Source organism: Lycium ferocissimum, chromosome 3 (assembly GCF_029784015.1).
Source record: "Lycium ferocissimum isolate CSIRO_LF1 chromosome 3, AGI_CSIRO_Lferr_CH_V1, whole genome shotgun sequence".
Taxonomy (NCBI): Eukaryota; Viridiplantae; Streptophyta; class Magnoliopsida; order Solanales; family Solanaceae; genus Lycium; species Lycium ferocissimum.
This window is the reverse complement of record NC_081344.1, coordinates 13,555,950-13,571,320: the sequence shown is the minus strand read 5'-3', so window position 1 is coordinate 13,571,320 and position 15,371 is coordinate 13,555,950. Positions and strand designations below refer to the sequence as shown.

At 32.7% G+C, this 15,371-nt stretch overlaps 1 protein-coding gene across 1 annotated transcript in view; it reads left to right on the top strand.

Moving 5' to 3' along the window:
* LOC132049777 (probable disease resistance protein At4g27220) overlaps nucleotides 1–15,371 on the top strand; it is a 71,634-nt gene that overhangs the window by 45,236 nt on the left and 11,027 nt on the right. The window lies entirely within an intron of this gene.

The following is a 15,371-nucleotide window of genomic DNA, read 5'->3' as shown; positions in this document are numbered from 1 at the left end:
AAATTGATAGCACAATAAATAAAAAAAATGAATGATTTTGTATCATTAAACATAAGGCACTTATGAGAGTGGCATTCAAAAAAGGAAGAGTACTAAATTAAATTCTTTATACAGAGGAAGATCAGATTCAGTGTATCAATATCCTCACAAATTTGATTGAACAAATTTATCTTTCACCATTTTTTTTCAAATTCAAATTTTTTAAAAAAAATTATTGATATATTCAAAAGTTTTATTTCTTAACACTATTAATATCCTTTTCCAAAAAAAAAAAAAAAAAAAACCCAAAAGATTACTCCACTGATACCAAAATATTATACTGCAATTCAAATGATCTACGTCAATGGATGAATCTCTTTTCCTTTTTGTTGAACTAAAGTATTATATGAGGGCTAAACTTGTGCAGTTTATGTCAAACAATAAGGAAAACAATTTGTAAGAGAATATTCAAAAGAACACAAACAGAGCAAAAGAAATTGGGAATTAGTTCACGCACCAAAAATAACTTCAGTATGTTGCCAAAATTGTGAGGACATTAAATTCTAACAAAAAGTGAAACATTGATTCATATATATATATATATATATATATATATATATATATATATATATATATGAAGTGCCTCTCTCTATATATATATATAACGTTATGATACTATATGCATTTTCATGTCATGCGTTTCCCCTTTTGTCAACCCATATATATTATACATACATATATAAAAAAACTGAATTGGCAGTTTCTTTTAATTTGTTCCTTTGCATTTTCTTCTGTTGAAGTTTTTTGTATTTTGTGTTTTTAAATTGTGATTTTTGTATTGATGACACATGTCATCCTACCATGGTTTTGCCTCTCCTATTCTATATAGATAGATATTATATGAAAAAGATAATAAATTTAAAATAAGGTAGTAGTAGATATGTCGTATATTCACTGTCAATATTAGACCATCTAAGATACGAAGTACTCGTATGACATATATGGACGACCCCCTTAGCTTATTTAATTTATACATTATTTATGGATGTAAAAATCTTCAAATGAGGATCTCGCTTTTTATTTATTTATTATAAAAAGTAAATATTATATAAACTAAGACATAGTGTGGACAACCCCAGGTATGCTTAAACGTTTGATCAATTTTCAAGTCTTGTACACATACTTTGAAAAACAACAACACCTGTTGTAGTTTTTTGTATTTTGTATTTTTAAAGGTGGATGACATGTCATCCTACCATGGGATTCTATATAGATAGAAAAGCAAAAGTTAAAACAATTTATATACTTATATATAGTTTAAATTTAAAATCGTGTTAGATATGTCATTTATTTTTTTATAGCTGGACATATATGGCTTGATTTATACATTATTTATGGATGTACAAATCTTCAAATGAGGATCTCACTTTTTATTTATTTATTATAGAAAGTAAATATTATATACAACTAAGACATATATATATATATATATATATATATATATATATATATATATATATATATATATATATATATATATATATATATATATATATATATATATATATTGTTAATTAATTAAAGTATGGATTATTTACATCTATTTGTATGTTAAATTGGAAAGGACTTAAAAGTTATTTACTCTCTAAATTTTCCTTCATACTCTCTGTCCTGTTTGTGATAGTGCGTAAGTTCGGGCCAAATCCAAGAAGAATATATCTTCAGCATGCACTTGGGCCACTTGTTAATTGGGCCAAATTCTCATTTGGGGACTCGGGCCCTGTTCGGTTACTGCAGATCTATAACCTCAATTTCCTTCGAATCAATGTGTTAACAGTTGGAAGAATTGTCAAATTAGACATTGGACCCAACTGACACCCCAAAAGTTTTCGAAAAGGAGTGATTCAAGGCCTTATAAGGAGATCCAGGTTCTCATCCACCACGTGTATATTCTCTTCAAAAAAAGCTGATTTGGAGATAATAAAAGTACTAGTAATATATTATTAAATCAAGGTTGACGCTTGTAGAGGCAATTTTAGCTAAGGCAGGGACAAGAGTACGCTGCGGGTCTTGTGGAGCTGGGAGTATTACTCATGTAAATGAGCTTTTACAATTGACATCATACCATACTTGTTCTCAGTTATAATCCACCTTCCTTCAACATAAAGAATTGTAGTATCGAGGCCTATGCAGAACTTTTTACAAGTGGTGTCAGGTATTTGTAGAAATAGAAAAATAAACAAACCATCTTCACGCACAATATACAATCTTATCTCAACTTAGCTAGTGCATATGACTACTGTCTTAATTATTTTATACTGGAAGAGGTTAAGAGTTCAACTCTATTCAACTTCTTTTTTTAACCAAAAGAATCGGCTCAAAACTTTGCAAAACAAAAATTCGAATCTCCAATCTCCATAAGCTAATAAATGAGTTGCTTAGCCAATGAACCGAAAAACCTTCAGGCGATGATGTCATTTCTTTTATTATCTATCGGAGTTTTGTGCAATAATTATATCTACCTAATATAATTTTTGGACGATTGAGATTTGACCTCAAATTTGACAAAAGTTAACTTGGTACAAGTCCTCTTAGAAAATTAGAAAGACCACTGACCTAGGTCTTAGTTCCATAATCATAATTAAGCATTAAGAAAATCTAGGCGAGATCTAGATATATATCTCACTAGCAGTAATAATGCTCAGATAACGTGCAAGGCTTATAAAGGTCGAAATTTTTAGGGGAAAGAACGTTTGTGCCCCCTCAAACAAAAATAATTACCCACCCATATCCCTATTATTTTCGTACCCCCAAAAAAAATTAAAACTATTTACTCGAGATGCCCTCAAATTATGATACCAACATGCTATATAAATATACTGACATAGTATCATCGAAAACTGCGTCATTAAAGTTTACATTAAATGCATTCCACGTAGGATGTGATTGACATTTACGCGCAAAGCTAAAAAAAGAAGAAGATAAAACTCACCATATATGTATGTAAGTCGGATTGTGTTTGATAGACATACTTGAGGTCAAGTTCAGGGGTTCAATAGGAACAACACTTAGTTAAGATGCAAAAAATGAAGAAAAAAAAAAAGGGCAAATTTAGGGAACCGCATATACATTAAGCCTTGTTTAATTGTTAACCTCTTCTTTGTAAAGGAATATTCTTTTATTATCCCTTCATTGCTCGTCATTCATCTAGTTCTAATTTAGGACCACATATAGTATTATAAGACAATTATTCGTCAATCGTGATTAGTGCACGCAAAAGTGGCAAAAGCACAATATTTCATGAATACATAGGAAATAATATTGTCAAAAGGGATAAAAAGAATATTTATCTCAACAAAAGATGATCACTTTATTTTAGATATTTGCTTTATATTTCTCCCCCCGAACGTTCAAAACTCTTTTCTTTAGGTACCGCCCTGCATGCTTAGAGATCCTTTTTTTTTTTTTTTTTTTTTTTTTTTTAAACTTAGTGACATATGTTAGTGCCAGTAAGACATGAATGCTTTATTTATTGATGTTTTTATTTCTTTTAATATGAGTGGCTAAACCTTTAGCTAGGGTTGTGGGTCCAATAGGTGTGTTATGTGTTTGGGTATGATAATGTTAGTTTAATGGGTAACCATGATTGCTTTCTAATAGCTTTTTGTATTGTAGAGTTAATTAATGGTGGCCAACGTTAATAGGTCCTAAAATCCTTGTCTTGCTTGGAAAAGGAGACAAGGAATAGGAAAATATCTATTAGCAAGGATTTGGGGTTTTAAAACCCATCTAATGGCTAGAGCTAGGAATAGAAAAACTAACTTGAATAAAAAAATAAGTATTTTGTATCTCACATCATAATGCTTGAAAGAGCTTGTGATGAAATTTATTACTAGACTGGAAAACAGTGATAAACTCTTAACTCATTGATTAAAGCATGATAGTTGCCTAATTAAACTAATGAAGAGCCCTATTCACATACCTCCCCTAAGGTGCCACAACCCTAGTCTTCTCTTTAATTGTTAAACAAACTAATCATTTGTTTGTTAATTAAGTAGTACAATAGTTTAAAATCAATCAATATTATTCTCTCTTTTTTGGAAATCAAGACTAAACGTTGAGACTTACACATTAATTAGTATCTTTCTCGCCGTAATCCCTGTGGAATTCGACCCCAAACCCTCTAGCATATATTACATTTACTTGTAAATAATTCTTTTCATACTACATTTAATCTTTAGTCAAAATTTGTTAGCTTTTTATTCATTAAAAATCTTGTTCCATCCTCTGAAGCTTCTTTGTATATTATATTTAAATAATAAATTCATTATTTTTTATTCTTTAAACTTTAATTTTCAATGTACATTCATTAAACATTTGTTCATCCAAAATCTTTTTACATATTTTATTTGTTGATCTTATAATATATAATTTTATATATAAGCAAATACTTATACCTTTTACTACCTTTTTTTTAAAGAAATTTTTTTTTTTAAAATTGTTTTTATTACATAAGGGGTAGGGGAAGAGAAAATGGGACAAGGGGATTACAATGTGGGGATTTAAACCCTCGCCAACAAAGTGAAAGAGTTTAGGTAGCCAACCAACTGAGCTACTAGATCCCTACCTTATACCTTTTACTACATAAACAATCATGGTAGTTATTCTTTTAGTCTAATTGTATTAGTATTTTTGTAATTAATAATCAAGCCTTTTTGACACATCCCTCATATAGTTAAAATTGGTCCAGCCGGGAACCACATTTTGTGGATTCTGAAGGATGCTTAATACCTTCCCTTTGGAATAATTTGAACCCTTACTTAGAATCTCACTTGTTTTTCGCAGACCATTTTTAAGTCATATATATTAATTGTGAATTATTCCAAGACTTGTGACAGATGCACTTATCACACTTTTAAACCGTTCTTAAAGATGCAGAAATCACTTATGATAAATATTTTCTCATTTCTTTAGCCCCCACTATTTCGAGAATTTAAATAACAATTTATACTATTGAAAAGTAGTATCACTTTATTCATAAAAATATAAGGTAAAAAGTTTTTTTTACCTTTCCTCCACTTGAGTTGAGAAAGTAGAAAATACTTTACCCTTCTATGTCTTAAAGAGATTCACGTTATTGAAAGCAGAATGATGTTGACATCTCCTATCTCGATATCCGCAATTTTTCAAACTGTAACAAAGTTGAATCTCCTTAAAATTGTCGGTGAATATACCACAAATTACAGTTGAAAAATAAAATGAACAAAATGAAGAAAAAATAAATAATATTTTTCAGGCTGAGGAGTGAATATCTCGCTCTCTTCAGGAAATTCAAGTCCAATGCGGTATAATCTTCACGGTCGGCGGATACAACTCACTTATCCTCCAGATACTGACCCGTCAACATCGTGCGACTCAACCAAATCCGGACTAGTTGAAGAGTCCAAAGATCTACTATAAGAGCACCTTCCTTCAACATAAAAAATACTCTCTTTTGTAGTGACTAAGTTGGAAAATTAAAATATTTTGTTGCTCTCGACTCTCTCTTTCAGTACTCCATCCTCACCACACACTATAATCTTTTCCCACACTTCTCATACACAATATAACACTTCTTTTTTATTCATCAACTTATGGAAGAAACTCCTAGAATTCATCTAGTGAGTAAATTAGAGAGTAGTTAGTAATTATGTGAGGTAAATGATGAAATAGCGGTTAATAGGAGTAATAGCCACATTCTAATCATGGAGTAGTAGGAGAGTGGAGTTATGACCATTTTCTAGCTTTTATGGCTACTAATAAATATGGAGATGAATATTCTAATAATAAAATGTGCTCCAAAAATCACTATTTATGTACCCTCTCTATGTGAAGTTGGTTACAAAGATTCATCTGTATTACGCTTCTCCACGGCCAGGGGCAGACCCATGTGTATCATGTCGGGGGCTCGAGTACCCATTGAACCTGATGCAAGCTATGTATATTTTTATAGAAATTCTTTAAAAGTAGTCAAAATAGATTAGCAGCACCCACTATCAAAAGTAACTCGTGAGTGTGTTCATCTGGACCCCAGTGCGAAGAGTGGCATTTAGCGGTAGTACAAGGGTTCGATTCCAGATAAAACCCTTTAAAAATGATTTTCTTCCTTTTCTCCAAAACACTCTTTCTTGTTTTATAGTATTATATATTTTCTTTGTTGACTTGTCCTTTTAGTTTGTTTGACTTCTCCTTTTTTTTTTTTTTTTTTTTTTTTTTTTTACTTCTCCTTATTAGTTCATTTAGTCAATTTGTTGTGGTAAAGAAAGAGAAAAGAAATAGTCTTTAAACCCTTTTATCTCCCCCCCCCGAAAAAAAAAAACACGAAGTTACCATTCGTTTTTGCCTTACTCCATCCTTGTCTTTGCTCTCCAATTGAGGTACTAAGTATTAACTGTAGTTTCTCCATTAATTTTTCATTTTTATGTTCAAATAGTTGTGCACTCATATTTTGTGATGGATAGTAATTTTATATTCAAGGAAGGCCATTAAAGATAGATTTATAATTTAAAATTGATAGCTATGGCCGCCAATGGAGCTTTGAGGTATCTGATTCATCTGAAGCCGATACTTTTGATGCAAAACACACATTTATGTGTAAAAATCTCTAAAATTATAATGCTATGAACCCATATTGCCAAATCTAAGTTCATATCAATGGTGAAACACAATTAACAAAATGAAATGAAGAACAGATATGAAGGCAAATGCATAAACTCAAAACTCGAAATATGGGAGTGAAAAACTGCTTCCATTCAATGAGTGATCAAGTATATATATACAAGTGAGGAAATCTAATCTAATCATTCTCTAACTAATGATAGCTAGCAACAGTTAATCAACTAAGCTAATGACTCCACTAACTCTAACTAACCGACTCTAACATCCTAACTACCTTGTGTTGACTCAGCATTACAATAGATATACTGGATATACAGTTTTGTATTCTATATCTCAATACCCCCCCACTTGGTAGGTGAAGGAAGCACAACCAAACTTACATGGCAACGAGAACGTTGATCCCAGTTAGAGCTTTGGTGAGAATATCAGCAAGTTTTTGACCTGTCCCAATGTGATAAAGAGAGATCAATCCATCCTGCAGTTTGCTCCTAAAAAATTGGCAATCCACCTCTATGTGCTTGGTTCTTTCATGAAAAACAGGATTTCTAGCAATGTGCAAAGCAGACTGACTGTCACAATAAAAGGAATGGGGCAAGGGAATGCAATATCAAATTCACTGAACAGTCTGCTTAACCAAACAAGTTCCCTTACCACCTTTTTGAGAACCCTATACTTTGCTTTAGCTGAGGAGAGAGATATAGTCTCTTGCTTCTTAGATTTCCAACTGACAAGACTATTACCAAGCAGCACAATGTATCCTATAATAGATTTTCTTGTGTCAGGGCAAGCTGCCCAATCTGAGCCACAATATGCCTTGATGGAGTGAGAAAGACTGTTGGAGAAGAAGATTCCTAGAGTAGGATCTTTCTTCAAGTATCTGGGCATGTGTATGGCAGCTTAAAAATGAGGTTTTCTGGGTTCCTACATGAATTGACTAACATCTTTGTACTCCGAAAGCAATGTCAAGCCTTGTATTGGTAAGAAAGTTAAGTTTGCCAACCAATTTTCTGTATTGAGTATGATCAAATAGGACCTCACCCTCCTTGGCTTTTAAATTTACACAATCTCTTTGAGTAAGTCAAGTAGAAATTTTCTCTCAAATATAACCACACCATCATCTTTGTAGAGTACTTCTAATCCTAGGAAGTAGTGCAATTTTCCCAAGTCTTTGATCTTGAATGTTTCATGAAGGAAATGTTTGAGGTGAGTGATCCCATTTCTGTCAGTACTAGTGAGTAGAACATCATCTACATAAATGGCTACAAATACTGATGAATCACTATCCTTTTTGTAGAAAAGGGAATAGTCATACATTGACTGTGTATAACCTCTTGAACTGAGTACCTCAGTAAGTTTCTCATACCATTGTCTGCTAGCTTGCTCAAGCCATAGAGGGACTTGTTCAATTTGCACACAAGACCTTGTGCACTAGTGTCTAGGACTTGAGGAACTTCCATATACACCTCTTCATGCAAATCACCATGCAGAAATGCATTACTCACTTCTAGCTGGAAAATGTCCCATTTTTTCTTGACTGCTGTTGCAATGAGTGTTCTAACAGTTTTCATCTTGACAACAGGTGAGAAAGTTTCAGTGTAGTCAATGCCAAGGTATTGAGTATATCCTTTGACTACCAACCTAGCTTTGAATCTCTTTATAGAGCCATCTGCCTTGTGTTTGATCTTACATATCCATTTACAACTAATTGGTTTCTTTTCTACTAGTAAGGGGACCAAGTCCCAAGTGTTATTGGCATGAAGAGCTTCAAATTCTTGTGTCATAGCAGCCTGCCAAGTAGGATTCATAGATGCTTCTTCATAAGAAGATGGTTCACAATCGTGACAAATATTTCTCACAAGATGCTGACTATCAGAAACTAGTGCATGGGAGGCTTTGTGATTATGTAAAAAAAGGAAGCATACAAGGATAATAGAGAAGGTGAATTAACTGGTTTTAACTGAGGTATGTTGTGTATGTAGTCATGCAGATAAGATGGTGTCTTGGATGGTCTAAAAGATTTCCTGGTTTCTATGTGTGGTTGATTAGAAGGTTGTTCTTGGATACGTGGTGATCCTGATGGTGGTGTCATGTCTATTGGTGATCCTAATAGTAATGTGTCAGGCTGAGGATACTGTTGGTGTGGGTCTATAACGTGAGGTGATGAAGGAGGATCCATGACATTATTACTTATGTAATCATTTGGTTTAGGATTTGTTAGAGGTATAGCAGGAGAATCAAAATCTTCAACAAATGGTAAAACATCATGAGTCACAGGAAATAGAGAGTGTGCTGTAGAAATGGAGAAAGGAAACACATTTTCATGAAAAACTACATCCCTAGAGATATGCACTTTCCTTGTGGTCAGACTTAGAACTTTGTATCACTTTATTCCAAAAGGATATCCAATAAACACATGAGGTTTGGTTCTAGGTCAAACTTAGTTCTGTGTGATTTGGGTGTGGTGGGAAAGCACAAACAACCAAAGATTTTCATATGGGAATACTTAGGCTTTTGATTATAAAGTAGTTCAAAGGGACATTTATTTTGAAGTAGGTTAATGGTAATCTGTTGATTATGTAGGTTGTTGTAAGGACACATACTCCCCAGTACTTTAATGGCAGTTTAGATTGGTAGAGTAATGCTCTTGCTGTTTCAAGAAGATATTTGTGTTTTCTTTCCACCACACCATTTTAATGTGGTGTGTATGGACAAATTTTCTGGTGTGTAATACCTTTGGATTAAAAGAAAGAAGTTGCTTCTTGGTTTGTAAATTCTAGCCAATTGTCTGCTCTAATCAACTTTACAGAAGTTTTGAATTGGTTTTGGACCATGAGGACAAATGCTTTCAATATGTGCAGTGCATTGCTCTTATAACTAAGCAAGTATGTCCAAGTTGATCTGCCAAAGTCATTCACTAGAGTAATGAAGTATTTATAACTATCATATGTTGTCACATGGTATGGACCCCACCGATCAACATGTAAAAGTTCAAAAATGGCTGAGGACTTGGTTGTTTTATCAGGAAAAGACAACCAAGTTTGTCTAGCCATGAGACATATGGCGCAGATAAAGGGTTGTTTGTGAGAGAATTTTAGTTGCAAAGGAATTCCTTTGATCTTAGCAAAAAGAACATGTCCAAGTCTGAAGTGCCACAACAAGTCTGATGCATTATTATGAGTAGTAGAAAGCAAAACACTGTTCTTATTATCATTTAAAATGGAATTATTTAAAACTGGAGAATGACAGGAATGGGAATGACAGTCACAATGCACTCTATTTACATGACCAAAACTAGGAAAAAATTTAAAACACAAGACTTAGAAGCTGTAACATCAGTGTCTTTCTTCAAACGGTCTGAACAAAGGAGATATAGTCCATCATGTACACTACCAATCTCCAGAGGCCTCTTTAGTGAAGGGGCCTACAGTAAACAAGTAGTGTTAGAAAATGAGACAATGCACTCAAGTTGTATTGTTAGAGAGCTAATGGAAACTAGATTGTACTTAAAAGAAGGGACAAACAAGACTTTATACAGAATGATCTTGGGTGATAGTATCACATTTCCTACTTCAGTTACCTTCACTTTATAACCATTTGGCAATTTTACTACTAATGGATAGGGTAGTGTTAAGATATTAATCATTTGGTTTCTATTGAATGTCATATGATGAGATGCTCTGAGTCTAGTATCCATAAGTCAGCTCTATCTTTGAAACATCCACATGAGAGTTTATCAAAGTCTATAGAAGAAGTACAAGCTATAGTACCTGCAAAGTTAGCAGTTCCACAAGTCTGGTTGTCTGGTTGCTCTCCTGAACCACCATTGTTAAACTACTGAAGTAGATTGATTAATTGATCATATTGCTCCTAAGTCAGGTTTGCATTTTGAGTGTAGTTGTCATACTATGGATGATAATTGTGGTTATTGACAAATAAACCATCTGAAGTCATTCCATATGCATTTGCCACTATTCATTTTCCTTTACTGTTGAACTTGTTATTGTAACTGTTATTTTGGTGCTCTTGGATTACCTTGATATGAGTTGTGTCCTTGAGGTCTGTAACTATTGTCTTGTTAGAAGAAGGATAGTTCTGAGGTGCATGACCTTGATTGTCCTGAGATGGATATCCATGTAGTTTGTAGCACCTGTCCTTGGTGTGTCCTGGCCTCTTACAATGCTCACAAATCACCTTAGGTCTGTTGTTCACATTATTGTAGCTTCCTGGTGTGTAATTTGTCCTGAAATTACTTGTTCCTGAACTACTAGCTATTAAAGATGCAGGATCAACATAGTTTCCTGTTGTGTGATCTATCCTGAGGTTCATTTTTCCTGAGATACTTGCCACTAGTGATGTGGATTCAGTGAAGAGTTGGTTATGTGGTCTAAGTTCCCTTTGTCTCTCCTCCTGCACAAGCAGTGCAAAAGCTTGTCCCATGGAAGGTAAGCGATTCATCATCAGTATACTACCCCTAATGATTGTATAAACCTCATTTAGGCCCATTAAAAACTGAATTAGCCTTCAATCCTGTTCAGCTTTATATGGGTTCTTTAGCTCCACATAGACATACAGTTGCACACATGTTTAGCAAATAAATTGTTCATTTCTTCCAATAGTTTCTTCATCCGAGTGTAATATCCAGTAATATCTAGAGATCCTTGATTCAAGTCACTTATTTCCTTTTGAATCTAGTACAATTTGGCTCCATTAGTTTGGTTATATCTATCCTCCAATTCTCTCTAAAGTTCTACTGAATCAGTAACATATTCTAAACTATCTGCAATTTCTCTTGAACGTGAGTTCAAATTCCAAGCAGTAACTAAATCATCACACCTCTCCCATTGACCGAGCTTTGCAGAATCTGCATTTGGCTTCTTTCACTCTTAGTAACAAAACCTAACTTGCTTTTGACAGAAAGAGATCTAACAACACTTCTCTTCCATGAACGAAATCCAATCCCATCAAAAGGTACAGGAACTAACACACCACCAGCATTATCAAATGGATGAATGTATAAAGGACTACTTACATTGATTGTAGTTTCAAATCCTTCTCTAGTTTGATTCATTATTGGTGCAGCTTGATCATCAATTGCCATATTAAACTAATTTCTTGGAACTGTTTCAAACTTAAATATCGATCGTACTTAATGTGCAGTACAAAAAACTTTCAGTTTGAAAATGTGAATCAAATTGATTTTGCGCAAACGAAATCAAATTGAAGGGAATGAACCTTCTCTCTGATACCATGACAAAATCTGAGTTCACTCAATGGTGAAACACAGATGAACAAATGAAATGAAGAACAGATATGGAGGGAAATGCATAAACTCAAAACTCGAAATATGGGAGCGAAACTAACTTGTTCTGACTCAGCATTACAATAGATATACACTAGGGTTGTACAAAGTAAATCTATAAATCGCACCAAACCATCAAACCGAATCAAATAGAAAAAAAAAAAACCTACCTAGTGATTTGGTATTGGAAAAAAAACCCCGACCATAATAGGTTTGGTTTGGTTTTAACTAAAATAAGTCAAACCGAAATCAAACCGACCCGATTATATCTATACTACTTTTAAATTATTTTATACATAAAAAATATTTATTAGAATGTAATTTATATATATTTTCTTAAATTTTTCATAATTTCTGTATTTTTACATTCAGGTTTGGACTTAATTTTTGAAATGGTCCATAAGTTTTGAAGCCCATATAAGTAATAGTCTACATGATCTTAGAGTATTACTCCATTTGTAGTTTTGCCGTATTCTGTTTTGTCTCTAATGCTAATGGAAGCAGTTGGATTTAAATATTGAATTTCTTTGGCAATCATTTCCTTGTTCAGGTTATTTTTTAGAAATTACCCTTGCCATATCTTTTAGCAATTACCCTTGGATATAAGTGGTGAAATTGGTGGCAAGCAGTAGCATACCAACTTTTTTTTTTTTTTGAAATGGAGAAGCTTACCAACTTGATCCCATGGTTTCCTTTATGTCCAGTGATATGAATGTCATTTTGTGTTAATCGGTAAGTATCAAAAGGGGTTGGTAATACATCCCTGAGAAAGTGTTGTCATTCAAAAGTTGCTGAAGAATTCCTATAATACATGATTGTCTTTTAGCAGTACCTATTTTTAAGAGCTGTTATAGTATTTCCTTAGGAAGTATTCTCTCAAAAACCTTATTGCAACGAACTAATTTGTATAACTCAGATTTTTTTAGATTTATTATAAGATGAGTCACATCGAACCACAAAAAATCCGAGAAACCCGAAAAAACCGAGCAACCCGAAAAAAATCGAGAAAACCCGAGGTTGAAAAATTTGACTTTTGTTGGTTTGGTTTGATATTTGAAAAACCAGAAAAAACCCGGTCTATATACACCCCTAATATACACTATAGATATACGGATGTATAGCTTTGTATTCTATATATCTCAATATATATATATATATATATATATATATATATATATATATATATATATAATTTAAAAAACCCAATATGATTGATTTGGTTTGGTTTTGATATTTGAAAAACCGAAACAACCCGGTCCATATACACCCCTAATATACACTATAGATATACCGGATATACGATTTTGTATTCTATATCTCAATACTTATATATATGTATATATATATAATATATATATATATATATATATATATATATATATATATATATATATATATATATATATATATATATATATAAGTATAAATTTAAAAACCCGATACGCTTGGTTTGGTTTGGTTTGATATTTGAAAAACGTAAACAACCCGGTGCATATGTATATACACCCCTAATATACACTATATATATTTTGTATTCATATACTTATATATATATATATATATATATATATATATATATATATATATATATATATATATATATATATATATATATATATAAGTATATATATATATAGGGTTAGGTTTTTAGCGCATTGCAACATGAAACTGCATTTGTCCCGCACTTGACACCACGAACTTAAATTTACGTGTCTACATCGACCACATTTACAAGTATTGGATATCTGGAAAAAGGAAAGCTATCTGACGTTGAAGGAATGATAACAAAAGTGATGGTGTGGGTAAGTTACTGCCATCTTATCTGAAAAATCCAAGGTTCATTTCACAGCTAAGTTGAAGAAATCCCGGAGTAGGGACGCTTATGAGGCTCTAAGAGATGGAGTAGCTATTGAAAAGTTCTAATGAGCTAATTGGCTTTGGATGTTTGATATATTATGAGGGCTCAGAATCAAATTTTGTGTATGCTCTTTGTTGCTTCTTTTATTGTGTTGCTGCGATTACTGTGTTGATAATTCTAGGTTGGCACAAGGAAAAATGAAAGCTCGGCGAGCCATCCCTTTCAAGTAGTTCTTTTCAACGTCGGGCTATTTTATTTCTACTTTAAAGTAACTTCTGATATAACAGATTTTGTGAATTTGATCACTTCTCCGTAAGATATATCAGTAATCAGTGTGTAGCGTTCTTCTACCTAAGTTCTTAGACTAATCGTCTGCTTACCTACATTCAGCCCATCCCAAATCTTTCATGGCATATTTTCTGGAAGTTGCTGCAAATTAAAAAAAAAAAAAGTATTTTATTGAAAAGGATTGCACCATCTAGAGAAATAAATTGTCTGATTGCACATTTACGGTGAAAGCAAAAACTAAAAATTTAAAAGGTTTAACAAACCACTTCTTTGAGAAAATTTTCATTTTTATAATAGATCGCCAAAACATGGTACCTATTCATATTTGGTTACCTGAAGCTGGTGTAGTGGCATACAACTAATAGCCACCATTTAAGCGTGCTCAACGGTTATAAAGGGGGTCATTTGCACTTTTGTCCATATTTTGTGTTGGAATTTAATTTTTGTCCTTCAAAATCAAACTTATGCCTAGAGAGACATAATTTACGTATCATAATATTTACAAATTATGCATGTGCCCTAAAAGAACTTATGCGCCGCTAAGCATAAGTTCGATTTTGCGGCCAAAAATAATGGGTAAAAATTAAAGACCAGTCCATTGAAGCGGAAACCGTTCAATTACTTCAAATTAATAGTCCTTTTATGAAGTAGAGTTTAAACTAAAGTCTAGAGGCTTGCTTTAAAAATTGACACAAGTGCAGGTGTTAATTTAAGTATCATGCATGTATGACACCGAAAAACAACTCTTTAATTGAAATCTTTATTTGTTGGGTCTCTAATTATTATTAATTTCATATGTAAAGTAGAAACTTTTTTAAAGTAAGAATATTATTGAGAAGTTTCACCGCAATGATCATTCCTCTTCATGGTCATGGACTCTACTTTTCTTGTGCTGATATTTTTATTGTGCCTCTCTCTCTCTCTCTCTCTCTCTCTCTCTCTCTCTCTCTCTGGTATTGGTAGCTTTGAAAAGATAAAGGGACAATAGCAATTTTAGTCCCTTAATTATTACTAAATTTATACTGATCCTTGTGATATTAACAAAAATATGTATTTTTAATCTCTTTATAAAGGAAATATGTTATATTTAGACTATTTTTAAAAACATATACAAAATTGTTCAAACATTGAGTAATAGTATAAACTTAACCTTACACATGGTTAATTAAATAGTTTAACAGTTAATAATTTGGTAAATTATTGAAGAGACGCTAGGAGAAGGATTAAAAGTGCACCACTTAAAATAATTGAAGGTTCAATGTGCTTAGCTTGATATTACTAGGACCAAAG